This window comes from Micrasema longulum, unplaced genomic scaffold, assembly GCF_059751315.1.
Source record: "Micrasema longulum isolate JH-2025_06_02 unplaced genomic scaffold, ASM5975131v1 h1tg000948l, whole genome shotgun sequence".
In the NCBI taxonomy this organism is placed as follows: Eukaryota; Metazoa; Arthropoda; class Insecta; order Trichoptera; family Brachycentridae; genus Micrasema; species Micrasema longulum.
The window spans coordinates 203,455-219,987 of NW_028278139.1; the positions used below are offsets into that span (position 1 = coordinate 203,455).

Genomic DNA, 16,533 nt, shown 5'->3' on the forward strand with positions numbered 1-16,533 from the left:
TGTTTTACTTTTAAATATTATTTCGTATTCATTTTATTGGTATAAAATTTTGTACGAGTCGCGCGAAAGGCCAGGCGGTAAGATCAAATTCGTTTGGTCTTACCGCGCGACCATACTAAAGCTAGGGTTTCCTAGGACAGCGGTGCCCGTATTTTAACGGCCGTAGTGAACGGTGATGCAGTGGACAGCCGTCGTAAAGGTGACTAGAGTGTGGTTTTCTAGGAAAACGGTATTATCAACACCATTTAACACCGTTTTCCTAGGAAACCACTCTCTAATCGCCTTTACGATGGCTGTTCACTGCATCACCGTTCACTACGGCCGTAAAAATACGGGCACCGCTGTCCTAGGAAACCCTAGCTTTAGGCCCGCACTGTGGACGACCCCTTAGGGAGGAGATCCAGCCAGTCTGTAAGCATTTGGACACACTCAATACATTGTTGAATATATACCTATGAAGATCTCAACTGAACTTGCTAAATGGATAACTCCGTTTCTTATGCTGTTTTCAAAATATAATCGAGTACTTTCATTTAAGTCTATAATCAAATGAACTTCTTCTAAGTAAAGTAATAATCTCCGATACATGCAGTTCATTATTCTAATGTGACCTGAATCCTATATAAAATATCAGTTTATAAATGTCATAAGTTTATACACATAAAAGATAATGCTATTTTCACTTAGGTACTGATATCAAAAGAGGAGGACTGATAAAATAAAAACTGGTTATTTAATACAATGTGCTTAAACTAATACAGACATTTTTTTTCGAATAAACGACACTAGTGCCTTTTACACGTAAAAAAAACATTATTGCATATGCTTACAAGTAAATAGAGTTAAAAATAATTATAATATAACATTTAAAATAAATTATTACTGACTGTTTAACTAACAATTTATAAATATTTAATAAGTATGAAAAGGTACATAGTAGAAATAAATAATAATATCCGACCTTAATCTGCGGGTCCCATTGAACGAAATATTCAGGAAAACAAGTACACAGAACTCATTGAGGCACCGAGCTGTGCAGTTATATTATAAGGAAATACCATTAGAAATAAGAGAGCAAAAAAATATTATTTCATTTAAATGTCAATTAAAAAAACATGTGTTTAGCAGATAAGTCTTAAAAAGTAATCTTATTCGTGTTAGCTTTATAGAATTTTTCTTTTTAAGTGTACGTAAATTGTTTGAAAAATGTTAATTATTAGTATATGTTTTAATAATAATTAGATAAAAGTTAATATTAGGACATTCATTTATTATGTTTGTACTATTTAAAGACAAAATAAAAAAATATATAATAAAAACATGATTTTGTAATTGTGAGATAGTGCAATTTCCAAGACATTATTGCTTTTGAACCAAATGAGATAATTTCAATCTTTAAGGACCTTTCAAAGTAAAATAATGAATGTTTTGATAATAAAAGTACACATTAAAATAGCGTATTCAGATATCCCAGGATTACGACGTTTTTTGCATTTAAACAAAGTGGATTTCAAATTTTTATTTTAACTTTGAAAACGCATTTTTATAACGAAAGAGAACATGAGCGTTTTATTCCAAAATAAAATACCATATTGCGATAATTTCTGTCAACGTGTATATTATTAATGTCAGTAGCGGCCACGCATCTCAACAGGGAAGAATACTATCGGGGTAGGAAAAAAGAAGAATTTCAAATAGGACAAAGTTGTTTTTTTAACATATTACAACAGAGATGAAGAACATTTAAGAGAAAGTAATATAGAAGTCTAGGCATCTACAGGGCTTGTGATCTGTCAATGGCTGGTTTAAGTGGCCACTTTACACGTTGTGTAACATTCATTTTTGAAGAAGTATAGAAATTGAAAAAATAACATTTTCAGGCGTTGCCTAGTATGTAGGAGAAATAATTCAATTATATTAATCTCACCCGCATAAATAAAGGTTTCAGCTCTTTAACTTCACAAACATCCACAGATGAAAGAATTGAAGGAATATAGAAGTTCAAATATAGGTAGAATGGTGAATGTTACACAGTGTGTAAACTGAACCAGCCATTGACAGGTCATAAGCCCTGTAGACGCCTAGACTTATATATTACCTTCTCTTAAATGTTCTTTATCTCTGTTGTAATATGTTTCAGCTCTTTTACTTCAAAAAAATCAACAGATGGAAGAGCTGAGGAAATGTGGATGTTCAAACATAGGCAGAATGGTGCATGTTACACAGTGTGTAAAGTGGCCACTTAAATCAGCCAATGACAGCCCTGTAAATGCCTAGACTCATATTTATTTGTTTTATTTATTTAACTTTTTGTACATAATGTTATTTGTACATTGGCGGGCTTATTGCCAAATGGCAATTTCTTCCAACTCTTCCTCTCTCCGTTGCAACAAATTAAAATATTTATAACTAGAAAATGGCCACCTGTACTGAAATAGTCGGATCAATATATAAGAACGATATTTTTTATTTTTTTTAAAAACAATTCATTTTTAGAAAAAAAGTTTTTCCTTTTAACCCCGAATTCCTCTTATAATCCGCATACTTAAAATAAAACACAATGAAACAAGGCACAGTGCTGTGACAGTAATACAGAAAAAAATCTTCATTAGGAACATATTTAATTAGTTTGTAATGTTCAGCGTCTAAGTAAAAGTGTGTAAAAAAAGCAAATACCAATACCTCAGTTTGACTTGCTAATTTCTCACTAAAAGGAGAAAAAAGTGCAGTCGTGAGTGCGTAAACAAAAATATTTTTATTATATTTTGTGAATGGCGGTTGGCTTTGTAAAAATAATTCTACTGACGTTTTTTTACAGTGCCAATTAGGTATGTAATAAATATTCGATTAATATTGTAATAAATATGTTTTATATTTATATTTATTTTGTTTGTTATAAATATGTTTAATATTGGATCTCTTTTTTTATTTATTGAAGCACAAATGGTTTGTACGTAGATAATTAATAATAATGTTTCCACGTCTTTAATAGATTGAAAACTCGTGTTGAGAGATAAAGTTAAAATAAAATTTAAAAAACGTAATAAAATATACTTTTATATAAAAAAACGATAACCTGATTTTATTGTTTTTTCAAATTAAAATAAACTTCAAGGTTTTTATTTAGGACCATTGAAAAAGCAAGCGACGTTAGAAGTAGCTCTGTGTCATATTTAAAAAATGCATTTTTTTCATTTCTCGCAATAATCAAACTGATTACTTTATTTAAGGAAAATGAAATGCAATAATAATTATTGAATTTTCAAGTTTGGAAACACGTGTATTTTTTGTGTTCTACGTACAATGAATTAATTTCTTGAGAAATAAAAAAATCAGCAATATTTTAAGTAGGTGTATTCAAATATTTATACAGGCTGGATTTCCTTCCAAGGGAGTTATTACGATTTAAATTTATTGCAACATTGAGGGTAAACATTTATAACAAGTGAATATGGAAGTCTAGGCATTGACATAGTTTATGATCTGTCACTGGCTGGTGTAAGTGGCTACTTTACACACTGTAACATTCACCATTCTGCCTTTGTTTTAACATCCACATTTCCTCAACTCCTCGATCTTCTTTGTAGCAATAAATTTAGATCTTAATTATTCCATTGGAAGTAAATTCTGCCATTCTACAAACAGTTGGGCATATATTTTACTAATAAGTACAAGAAGAAATATGAAAGATGAAAAGTATTTTCAGGCGTTGCCTAGCAGATAAAATTATTCAGGCTAAGGAATCTCACCTTCATCTGCAAAGGTCTAAGCTCTTTTACTTTACCAATGTCTAACTTCTAGGAATATTATCATTTTTTGCAGCCCTAGTAAATGAAAGTGGTTAGTTTTCAAACTTTAAAAAAATTAAATTTACTAATCATATATAACAAAGTATAATACAAATTAACTATACAGGTGACTAGAAATGAACCCGCCATAGCAAATTCGCATATAGAGGAGGTCATTTGCTAATTATTGGGCCTTACTTTCCTTAGCTAAAATTTTATAGTTTGGGAGATTTGTAAATTTTTATACTTTATTAAGATTTTTCCAAAATTTGACCTTGAAGCATTCAGAGCTTTATTTTTTTTTCATTATTTTAGTATTTTTTTATTATTTGTTGGTAGTCATAAACATTTGTGATTAAATACGTCAGAACTTCCCTCAAACAAGGATTAAAAAATGAGATATTACGCTTTGAAAAAAAAAGTGACGATCTAGAAAACTGACTAAGAGTAGAATAAATTATTGAAACACCGTAGTTTTTTTTTATTTCAGGTTGAATTTAAAAAAAATAAAAATAATAATAATTTGATCGTAAAGTTTTTTTAAGGTATTTTCTTTTAAAGCGTAATATTTTATTTTTGAACCCTAATATGAGGGAAGTTCCGACGTATTTTAATCGTTTGTGACTACCAACAAATAATCAAGGATACTAAAATAATGAAAAAAATTAAAGCTCTGAATGCACGAAGGTCAAATTTTAGAAAAATCCCAATAAAGTATAAAAATTGACTTTTCTCTCAAATTATAAAACCTTAGCAAAGGAAAGTAGGATCTAATAATTAGAAAATGACCTCCTCTATCTGCGAATTTGTTATGGCGGGTTCAGTTCCAGTCACTCTGTATTTCCAGAAGTTAGTCAAAGATCCTGGAGCCTATGGGAACGCCTGAAAAGCTCTAATAACGAAATTCTCCAAGCCACTGCGGGGTGGATCCATTCACCGTTGTTCGAGCGATGGCGGGTTATGCTAAGACCACCATAAGCGCTGCAAATATAAAATTTTATTTTATGTTTATATTTGTGTTATTGTTATATTTATGTTTATTGTTATATTTATACTTATGTTTATAATTATGTTCGTGTTTATATAGTAGAATTGGCTCTGCACTATATGGCTATTTTACTAGAATAAAATAAAATAATAATAATTATTATTATTATAACACAATTAGGGACTTAAGTAATAAAAATTTCAAAAACAAAGCAATTTAAACATTTTTATAACGAAATCGGGTTGTGTCCTGTGGCTAGTGTCTCGCACTCACGGACCAAAGGTCTGTGGTTCGAATCCTACTCTACCCTAACATGATTCCATTTTCTAGTAATGAGTTATTTACAACGCCTTGAAACGGCCATCAAAATAAAACATTTGGGTCAATCATAAGAACGCAAATATTTCTTTAAAAAAAAATATATATATATCAGAACAAAATTAAACAAAAAAACTTGAAGCGTTTCTTACACGTACAAAATAAATCAATAAATAACAAAAGAAGTAGCAAATCTTGGACTTAGGGAGATATGGTCTTTATCACATATTAGGTACGCAGACAATGCAACTTTAGTGACAGAATCAGAAGATTTTACAAACTAAATGTGATAAAAAAATGTAAATGCTGTTTTAAAACAGTTACCCTCCCAAAACACTTAAAAAAGTTTCATAAAAATAAAATAATTCATTAAAAAAAAAACTAAAACCAAATCACCAAGTGTAGAAGTAAATTTAAGAAATTAATCATCGAAAGATTTAACCGCCGTGCTCCGTACCGCGCTCCGTAACTCCGTAACTTCAAATCTTTATCCATATTTATTTATTTATTTACACTCTTTATCAAAATACAATTCCATGTTCACTATGCCCAGCTAACAAGGGTACATACCCCGTTCCAAGCTAGGCAAATACATTTTAATATATTATAATAGTTAACAAATTAATATAGAGCACAGACAAACAAAATATAAACTTATTTGGATACACATGTTGATTCATATACATACAGACATACACATATATGCACACATATATATAAATATACACATATATACATATGTACATACACACACACGTACATACACCCATGCGCATACACATACATACATTCATAAAAACATAGATAATTTATTTATGCGAAACTTCATGGTTGTCATCTATAAATATTATTTTTTTTATTATTCCTTATTTTTTATATTTTATTTTTGACATCCAGTAAGGTTCTCCAATCCGTGGCATGCATCAACTTTTCTGACTCCCTACGACCAATGTCATGAAAGAGCGAGGTCAACACCTTCCGTAACTTGACAACACTCCCGTCTTTCCACGATTCTGGCAAAAGGTTATGGACCTTTTTGCCTACGTAATAGTGTTTGTCTCGATGCCAGAACAGTGTTGACCCCTTCACTTAGTACCAGATCCCTATTAGAGGATCTTGTATTATGGTTGTGGTGGGCGCTTGGGTAAATGTCTCTATTTATGTGTGTAACCACTACCGTTCTCAATATATACTGTTGAATAATATTCAGTACTCTGAATTCTTTGAAGAGCAAGTCACTTGGATAACGAAATGTTTTTTTTTTTAATGACTCGGATTAAAGATTTCTGTGCAATTGCTACAGGTTCAAGGGCGGTTTTTGTGCAAGCTCCCCAACCAATTAGACCGTAAGTCAACACAGAATTTGCCAGTGCATGGTATAGGTGTTTCAAGTCCGGGACTTTAAGTATATTTCTAAGTGGGATGAAAAAATGTATTAAGCGCTTAATATTATCTATCTACTCGTATTATAATCTTCCAAGAGAGAAGTACATGCATATGTACGCATGAAATCTCCCCGGTCCGTCTCCATTCCACCCCCCACCCACGCAGTCCCGTGCCCACGTCTATCCGTATCTTGAAAACGAAATTTTAAACAGCGCGAAGTCGTTACCGTTGTAAAAAAAACATCAAAAACTGAAACTGTTTCTACAACAGAGTAACAAATTGAACTGAAACAGTTTCATAACCAGTTGTAACCTCTTAGACATTAAAAAAAGCGGGAAAACTTCACTGTTTGAAAAAAACTGTGAGCCCACACCGTTTAAAAATAGAAATCAAAGAATTCCTGTTTAAATTTTGCTGGGTGTTCTTTTTTAATTTTTTGACCTATTCATCCAGACTCCAAAAATATTATCAAAATTTACATACAGTAATGAGGCACTTAATCAGCTCACAATTTCTTTAAAATGCCAACCCTGCCGTTGGATCCTTTTTGATAATAATTCATAATTAATATATCATACAAACATGCCTTTAATAATGAATAACATCTTTTAAAAGGGGTTTCATATTTTATATGATAACACATTGACGAAGTAATACAAAAGGAATTCAAAGTTTACTAAGTGGCTCAATTTAAGTGTAAGCTCCCATTAATAATGTTAATTAAGAAGTCCACCTAATTTGCAATTAATTAATTAATATTTTTTGTAAATGCCGCCGCTGCGGTGCGCTGGAATGAAACTTTTTGATAATTATTTGTGATTATTTGCAGCTCATAAACGCAATAGATGAAAACAGTTCATTTTATTTATTTATTACAAGCAATATTGATTATTTACAGTGAGTAACTTAAAACAAATGTTTGATTACATTAAATACGCATATTGTCCGAATGAAAACATAATTATAGGTATAAATAAAAATATCTTCAGTTTAGTCACCCTATTATGAAATTCATTCTCATGCCTATTGAAAGGGTACAAAATAAATTCTTGCGCTTTATAAACCATAAATTAAAAATACCTGTTGAAGCCTTAAATTATGATTTTCTTAGAAGCGAAATGAGATTACTTGAATTGTCAGACCGAAGAGTAAAAGCTTTTGTTATTCTTATTTAAAATAATGAAATCAATAATTGACAGCCCTTAGTTATTACCGAAATCCCTCTGGTCGATTCATGGTGAGTCTTCCATTCATTTCTGAGTATCCCAAATCTACTCCCACTAAACTGCGTGTTGTCTTAACCAAAAAGGAATGTTTGGTCAGTTCAATGCCTCTCAGGCATTGAGTAACTGATAACAGCGGGATTTTAGAGTTTTAGCGGACTGTATGGAATTGTTACTCACTTTTAATGTTCTTCCGATTGTTTCTTATATGAAGCACTTCACTATTGCTGCAGCACGTATACCGGTATCGTGTAGATGTTGTAGATGATGATGAACTGTACAATTTAGTCTATTTATAACACACTAAACATCACTTTGTTCGAATATGCTGACGCAGTATCTGATAAAGATTTATCAGAGAGGTGAATTTTCACATGTGACTTTCTCACAGAACGGTAGAAGCAACAAAAGTTTTGAAATAGGAAGGATTTGGGAAGGAAATGAATATTTACAGTCTTATATGAGTTGCCAGTATAGAAAATGTAAAATCAGTACTTAACATACACCCCGCGAATAAGGCAATAACTTTATTAACTTATTGAAATACATATAATGGAAACAGTAAAACAGATATGTCTTTAATCTTTGGGCATTGCGAAGATTACATACTTTAATGGTAAAAGGTCCAGCCATATTGACGCCGACCTTCAAAAATGCTAGTGCAGGACGAACACGATCAGGAGGCAAGAAAGCCATAGTGGGTTTAATGTTTAGAGGTGTGAGGTGAAAATATCGAATGCATTTGAAATTCGATGACGAACAGCATCGCGAGCTGAGAGAATCCAAAAATAATTTTGAAGAGTAGAAATAAGGAGTGTAGGGACCAGCATGTAAATATGCAATATGATAATAATCAATCAATAAATGTGTTAATGCGTGAGATCTAGGAAGAAGCAAAGGATGTTTACGATAATAAGGAAAGTTACTGTAATCAAGGCGACCACCCACACGAAGCAAACCTTCGGTATCTACAAACGGTTTTAATCTACGAAGTCGAGTTGAACAAAGTTTATTTTGTTCGATGAGTTTGAAATCTTTTGTAAAACTTTGACGTTGTGCAATTTTTATTAGAATATGTAATGAAGAATTCCATTCAGAAATAGTTACAGGACCGCATATTTTCATTTTCAATTTTGTATTTTTTATGAATCGCAAGCACAATGAAGTAACTCTTACTAATTTTCCTAATGAACTATAGCGATCGAATAAATCGAATTCTCTTTCATCTGCGGTGGAACATAATTCAACTGAAGCCGGAAGAGACTCTACGGATATGTTTTGAATAGGTGTGTTATGACCAGTGACGGTTAATGGCCATGAATTACTTGATTTAGATAACCAAGATGGACTCCACCATAAGGGATGGTTAATCAGTTGATCGGGCATTAACCATCTTGACGCATAGGCGGCGGCAATAAGCATAGAAGGTACATAACTCCATGATGTATCACTGAAAACGGGTAACTGAATATTCATGGGTTCGTTTGGAAGAATATAATTTTGTATAGAAATATGATTCAAAATACAAAAGTTATGTATGTTCTCTTGCCACCATTGCAAGAGTTCATCAGACAGGTTATTGACCCATTCTAATGAGGATAACCGTAGTTTTTGCATGAAAAACATCGTCGTAAACGAAACTCCGATGACAATGTCATCAATGAATATAACTTTTGTGAGAACTTTAGATGTTTTAGGATGATAAAATCTATTAAAAATAACGAACTTATAGATACAGCGAATTGCAAAATATGCAGACGAGCTTATGTCGTAAGTGACAGTATTCAACTGAAAATGTTGAAGAGGTTCATCAGAATAATTACGCCAAAGTATTAGTTGATACTTGCGATCACCTTCGTTCAATAAAATTTGTCGATACATCTGCTTTATGTCGACAGTAAAAACCACTTTATGGACTCCAAAACGCAACATAATATTGACGATATAACGTTGCAATTTTGGTCCAGATAATAGAATATCATTAAATGATTTTCTAGATGAGCTTGTTATTGATGCGTTAAAGACAACACATATTCTAGTGGTGCTTGATTCTTTAAACTCATGATGATGAGAAATATAATATTTTATATTTATATTGTCAACAGAACTCGGATGATTGAATACTTTAATACGAACTAGATTAAAGTATTCCTTCAGAAATGCAATATTGGCAGGTTTCAGGTGAGAAACACGAGAAGATTTTTTTTCTAATGCGCATAATTGTTTTAATGCATTAGGGTATGATTTTCCCGATTTGGGATAATCAGAAATGGATGGAAGACTCACCATGAATCGACCAGAGGGATTTCGGTAATAACTATTAACGAAATTATTTTTACATAAGACATCTTGTTTAGTAAAAAGCTTTTGAGGAATATTTGCTATTTCCCAGAAATTGTTAGTTATTGTATCTAAAGTAACTGAATGAGAAACAATATTCTCACGAGTAAATGAGGAAGACATTTGATTCAATTTGTTTGGTAATTGAAAATCAGCAAATCGTCCGTGGATAATCTATCCAAAGATAGAGGGATATGCAGAAGGTAGATTGGGTAATGGGTTTATTCGGTTACCATCGAGTATTATAACTTGATAGACATCTGCCCCTAACAAGATGTCAATTGGTCCGGATTGATGAAATGTTTTATCAGCTAATTCTAGATGACAAAATTGACTAAATGTATTTTCAGGTAATACACAAGTAGGTAGATTATTAGTTATGCGTTTTAAAATAAGCGCGTTAACATTGAGTATCGGAGTTTGCGATATTAGTGGTTTAACAACACACTGAACGATACCGCTGGAAAGCTGGGTTGAGTTTTCACCGACACCAGATATTGAGACAAGATTACGCATTCGTTTCAACCGTAATCGTTGAACACAAGATTCAGTTATGAATGAACATTGCGAACCATTATCAATTAGTACGCGTACATTTTGATAAATACCATAGTCGTCACATACGTGTACTATGGCGGTCGCCAGTAAAACAGATTTTCATGTAATCGTAGAATTAAGTGCATTTAATTCATTGAGATTTCCATTAGCAGATGACGTTGAGGTAGAAGGTACTTCATTTTGAACAATAATGGTATGTAACAGGGTATGGTGACGTTTAGAACAGATTTTACATGACGTTTTGCTAGCACAATCCTTTAAAAAGTGTGCTCCCAAACAATTGTAACATAAATTGCATTGTTTTATCAACGATTTTCGTTCATCGATACACATGCCTTTGAATTTATTGCATGCATATAATAAATGATCATTATTACAGCAGGGACATTTTTTAATAAAATTGGTGATGAAAGAAGCTTTTAATTTTTTTTTTTTTTTTTTATTCCAGTAAAATGGCTATAAAGTGCAGAGCCAAATCTACCATATGAACATATAAACATGAACATAAATATAAATATAAACATAAATATAACAATAAACATAAATATAAACATAAAATAAAATTTTATATTGCAGCACTTATGGTGGTCTTAACATATCGCGCCATCGCTTGAACAACGGTGATTGGATCCACTCTGCAGTGGCTTGGAGAATTTCGTTATTAGACTTTTTTAGGCGTTCCCATAGGCTCCAGGCTCTTTGGCGAAGCAGGGCAGCGAAGGTGTTTATTCGTCCAGCTGTAAACATTTCAGAGGCACTGCAGTACCTAGGCAATCCGAATAATTGTCGGTATAAGTTGTTATAGGTGATCCTTCATTTATTCCACGCTCCTTGCGTATAGTTGTTCCAAAGTTCCGCTGTATACATGGACGTGAAATACGAAGTAAATATGATTTAATGTTTTAGCGTTTCTGACTTTAGCGTTGGTGGGTCGATTCTCAGGTAAAACTGATTGATTGTCTCTATTGTGAATTGACATACATGTTTCAGATGCATTACATTGATATTCTAAAAACTCTAGAAGGTTATCGAAGTTAGAATTGATGATGTTAATTTTTTCGAAATTATATTCAATAATAAAAACGACCATTCATTGACTGGAAAATGGAGAGCACGTAAAGCTTCTAAATTCTCAGACATGGTGTTAAGAAAGTTTCTTAATGTAATTTCACTTTTTATACTTAGATGAGGTAAATATGTTATATTGTCAAGATGGTTGTTTGCAACAAGACGTCGATTTTCATATCATTTTTCTAGTAATTTGATAGCGACGCTATAATTAGTGTTAGTTATAGGTAAATGTTTTACGATGTCTAACGCTTCACCTTGCAAACATCCAATGAGGTAATACAATTTTCGCACTTCGTTGATGACGTCATTATTATGTATCAGGCTCTTAAATATTGATATAAAATTTAACCACTTCGTAATCTGACCATTGAAATGTGGCAGATTAATATTTGGCAAAGAAAAGATTTTAGAATTACTGACGTGACTAGTGGATTCGCTCGAACTGGGAATTGGATTAACTTTAAGAAGAGAGTTATAGATCTTCTTAATTTCATAAAACTGTTTCATGAAAGAACAATATCTACGTTCGTGTTCTGCAAGATCGAAACCAGCCTTTTTAGAAGCTTCGACAACTAATATGGTTTTCGAAGAAATCATTTCTGATTTTTTCTCAGTCAGTGTATTGTATTTTGAAATCATCTAGTGTATTGTCGTCATTTACAGATTTTGCAGTAGCTAATAAATTTGTTAATGATAATTGAGTCAATCGGTATCTTATTTCAGAAGACATGGTAACAAAATTTTTAAATTAAAGAATAATACACTTTAATACTGTAGCAAGTTAATTTAAAAATAAAAATTCACCGAGTTTATATACCTACGTAGTATAAATCTATAAAATATTTATAAATAATAGATGATACTAAAATTTGACGTATCTGTTGTGTTGTAATTCTTATTATGACGTATCTAAATAGCCATAAGAAAATAATTCATTGCCTTACGCATAAACTAGAAATATTGTGTAGGAACCTACCTACCTACTACATGAATTACGAATCGAGAGAATTTTCGAACGTTATTTGAATTTGCACATCACTGGTAGAAAAAAGACAAATAAACATTACGCATAAACGAGAAATATTGTGTAGGTACCTACCTACTACATGAATTACGAATGAATTTTCGAACGTTATTTGAATTTGGGCGTCACCGGTGTACAAATGGAAGAAAACATGGAAGACAAATAAACAACGATGAAAACTTCATATAAGACTGTAACAGGAATCGGGAATGAATTTTAGGAAAGAATTAATATTTATCCGTCTCGAATAGGACCAAAAAGAAATGTTTGGTCAGTTCAATGCCTCTCAGGCATCGAGTAACTGATAACAGCGGGATTTTAGAGTTTTAGCGGACTGTATGGAATTGTTACTCACTTTTAATGTTCTTCCGATTGTTTCTTATATGAAGCACTTCACTATTGCTGTAGCACATATACCGGTATCGTGTAGATGTTGTAGATGATGATGAACTGTACAATTTAGTATATTTATAACACACTAAACTTCACTTTGTTCGAATATGCTGACGCAGTATATGATAAAGATTTATCAGAGAGGTGAATTTTCACATGTGACTTTCTCACAAAACGGTAGAAGCAACCAGAGATAATGTAGAACTATTACTAGTTCAGATCTGCCACTTAGTACTACGGCGCCGTAACAACTAATTGACGTTTAGGTATAATAACACATTCCTATTGGTCAAATTTTGTATTTGCGCTATTTCACGTTGGCGCTTATATCCATCGAAAAAAAAATCCGCGGGAAATTCAAAACTTTCCCTAAAAGTTTTTACAGCTCATAGCTTGATCATGAGTAATAGTTAAAAATCAGAAGTATTCACTTTTTTTCCAAATTGTTACTTTTACCACGGATTTTTAATTATTACTACTGATCAAACTACAAGTTTATATTATGAAGGAATTAAAGCTTCTCTATCATTAATGATTCTGCATTTCGAAAATAATGAGTTTTGGGAATTGATTGCCAACCCATAAAATTTAATAAAAAATCTTAGTTTCCTTTTTTGTGATTTAAAAGTGAATTCACCACATTTAACAACAAACTTTTATAAAGCAAACTTGCCCTAACACTGATCATTAATGGTAAAAAGGCTTTGAAGACAGAGGAGATGAAAAAAAAGACACTTTATATGGAACATGATTTTTTTAATAATTTAGTTTACGTTGTTAACTTTGATTCAGTGTTAAATTGGATGAAAAAACGCCAACATGGAACACATACTTAAACATGACAATTTTTATTTTAAGTTCTGGAAAGAAAAACATGCCAATTGAACGCTTCAATACATATATGGATATATTTAAGTTGATATAATACAGATTTATGCAACAAAAAAAGATAACATTGGAATACAATACTTTCTGAAGAGCTAAACTTATTTGAATTCTATATATATATATATACTTATATAACATGTTTATAGTTTTAATGTATATATTTTAGTCTTTATTCAGAATAAAACATTACATTTAAATTAAATTTGATACAACTTTAAAACGCATAAAAGAAAAATAATGTGTCGTGGTTCAGATTAGGGCTTCCAACCCTGCAGCTGATTTTCAATCTAGGTTTTTGCAGAATGAAAAAAATTCAATCCAGTGAAATCCTCGTATTAGCGGGATCCTGCATGTTTTAATGCATAGCTTAAAGTTCCATTTACAGGAGTACAATATAAAAGATATGAAAATATTGTCTAATAAACAGCATCAACCACAAAAGACAATATTCTGGGACAATACAATAATTCCACTTGGATCCTGGGAAAGAACAGTGTTGTATTGTTCACTTGTAAACGGTTGTTATATTTTGTATTTAGTGTATTGTATTATCGAGACATAATCGCAAAAATATTGTAACCAACAAAAACAATATTTTTAAGGAGAATCAATGAACAAGGAATACACTTTGAGAATCAATCTCTGGACTATTTATTTTATTGATACCATAATAATATCTTGTTAAAAGATATATGACTGTTGACAGATGTGGATAAAAATCTATATCAACCAATACCGTGGGATCTTGCTCCAAGTGGGATCAGAAAATCAATAGGGATCCTAGTATAACGGAATGTGCACATACTCCCAGTTCAGAATACATCAACTTTATATAATACAAAAAATTTCAAAATAATTAGCCCCTTTTCACATCAAAATTTCTTTCTGGAAGTTATGATTACGGAAAAATTTAAAAATGCTAGAATAGCTCTTATCTCAGAATATAATTGCAACAGCTTAATGCTACTTATTAAAATAATATCTACTTATTGCACATTAAAAGCAAAAATGTCATATTTTGTGTACTGAACAAATAAAGTGAAGTCCATATTTAAAAGAAATACTGTATGTTAGCTAAAAAAAGACATAACATATTTAATTTGCAATAATGATGTGAACAATAAAGGTCCATATTTAAAAGAAATACTGTATTTTAGCTATACAAATACATAACATATTCATTTTGCAACAATAAATAAATAAATAGGTCAATAAGAATTGTTTATTTAAAAATATGTGATAAAAACCATCTGTATTTATATGCAAGAGTAAATAAATAACAGTTACTTAAATACAAATTAATGATTTTAAAATACAAATTAATGATTAATATTTTTTGCTTTTTACAACAGCCAATTTTTGTAAAACATTTAGATTCGAATCAAGTAAAATTACTTCTAAAATTACTTACATTCTAAATAGAATCATATTTTCCTGACAATATTTTATTTATTTCCTGTGTCTAATTGAATAGTTGTAATTTAAAAATCAGCTTTACAAATTTTACTTTTATTACATTTATAACCACTCAAAATTTAAATTTTCCTCTATTATATACTGCAAGTTTTTATGGATATTTGATTGAATAAGATTATTTGGATTATTTAAATACCCATTAATAATTTCAATCCACCTTGTTAATAAATTCAGAAGGCTATTATATGCTAATTTTAAATAATAACCAGTTCTCTCTCTCAACAATACATATTTGTGATGAATTGAAGCTTCTGACTGAGTAAGGGATTGTTTGCAGGCCTCACAAATATTGTCACTTAACAATCTACGACAAATCCAACCAGCAGAATATCCATGGGCTCCAACTTTACTTCTCTCCTGTTGAGAGCGTAAAATAGATACATCATGCACAGTAATGCTATTGCATTCTGCTATTAACAAACTAGATAATGACATCCTAGATTCATTATTGAGCTCAGGTTCTGAAAGTAATGTGGGACCATCACGAGAGAAACTTAAAAACTCTTTCAGGTTTAGTATCATGCGCCCTCTATCGTCTTCACAGTTAAGTGTCGGAGAGTGTGACGACAAAAAATTACTAATAAGTGCAGACTTAAAAGTGTTGACAAAGTCTCTGCATGTTGGATTCACATTCTTTCCATTGTACATTCTTATTGTACCAAAAAAGTTTTCCAATGGATCTTGGTTGAGACGTCGCAGAACTAGTTTTTTATTACCAGCCTGATGCAAGTCTGCCCAGAGCCCTTGAAAACCTTTGATGGTCAAAATATAGTTTTTTAGAGATGGTACAATCGTCTCTCTTCCTGAATTCAAATTTCATTTTCTTCAATTTGTTAATAGCATCAATCCAAAATGCATGGTGTGTAGACTGCGGTGTAGCAATGTATCTCATTTTACCCTTGGAAAAGTTGGTAGCACCATTTGTACTGTCGGAGAGTTTGTCGAAGAATAAGACGACATCACTGGTGGCTAACAAACTTAATTTTTTGGGTGATGACTCTGAAATAGAAAAAAACAAGTATTTATTAAAGACTAAATATTTTTAATTCATATTTTGATCTCATCCGGCACATTTAGATA

The 16,533-nt window shown here is 31.5% G+C and overlaps 2 protein-coding genes across 7 annotated transcripts in view; one reads left to right on the plus strand and one right to left on the minus strand.

The window, feature by feature from the left end:
- LOC148277965 (cytochrome P450 9e2-like) overlaps positions 1-16,533 on the minus strand; it is a 133,307-nt gene that overhangs the window by 114,798 nt on the left and 1,976 nt on the right. For 2 of the 3 annotated variants that reach the window (XM_088232106.1, XM_088232105.1), the window contains exon 1: positions 7,884-10,218. The gene's annotated coding sequence lies outside the window, so the exon portion shown is untranslated. Of the gene's footprint in view, positions 1-7,883; positions 10,219-13,051; positions 16,453-16,533 lie in introns of those variants that run through there. The other variant, XM_088232104.1, reaches the window with a different exon arrangement.
- LOC148277967 (cytochrome P450 9e2-like) overlaps positions 2,573-16,533 on the plus strand; it is a 49,878-nt gene continuing 35,917 nt past the window's right edge. For all 4 annotated transcript variants that reach the window (XM_088232086.1, XM_088232092.1, XM_088232091.1 and 1 more), the window contains exon 1: positions 2,573-2,828. The gene's annotated coding sequence lies outside the window, so the exon portion shown is untranslated. The remainder of the gene's footprint in view (positions 2,829-16,533) is intronic.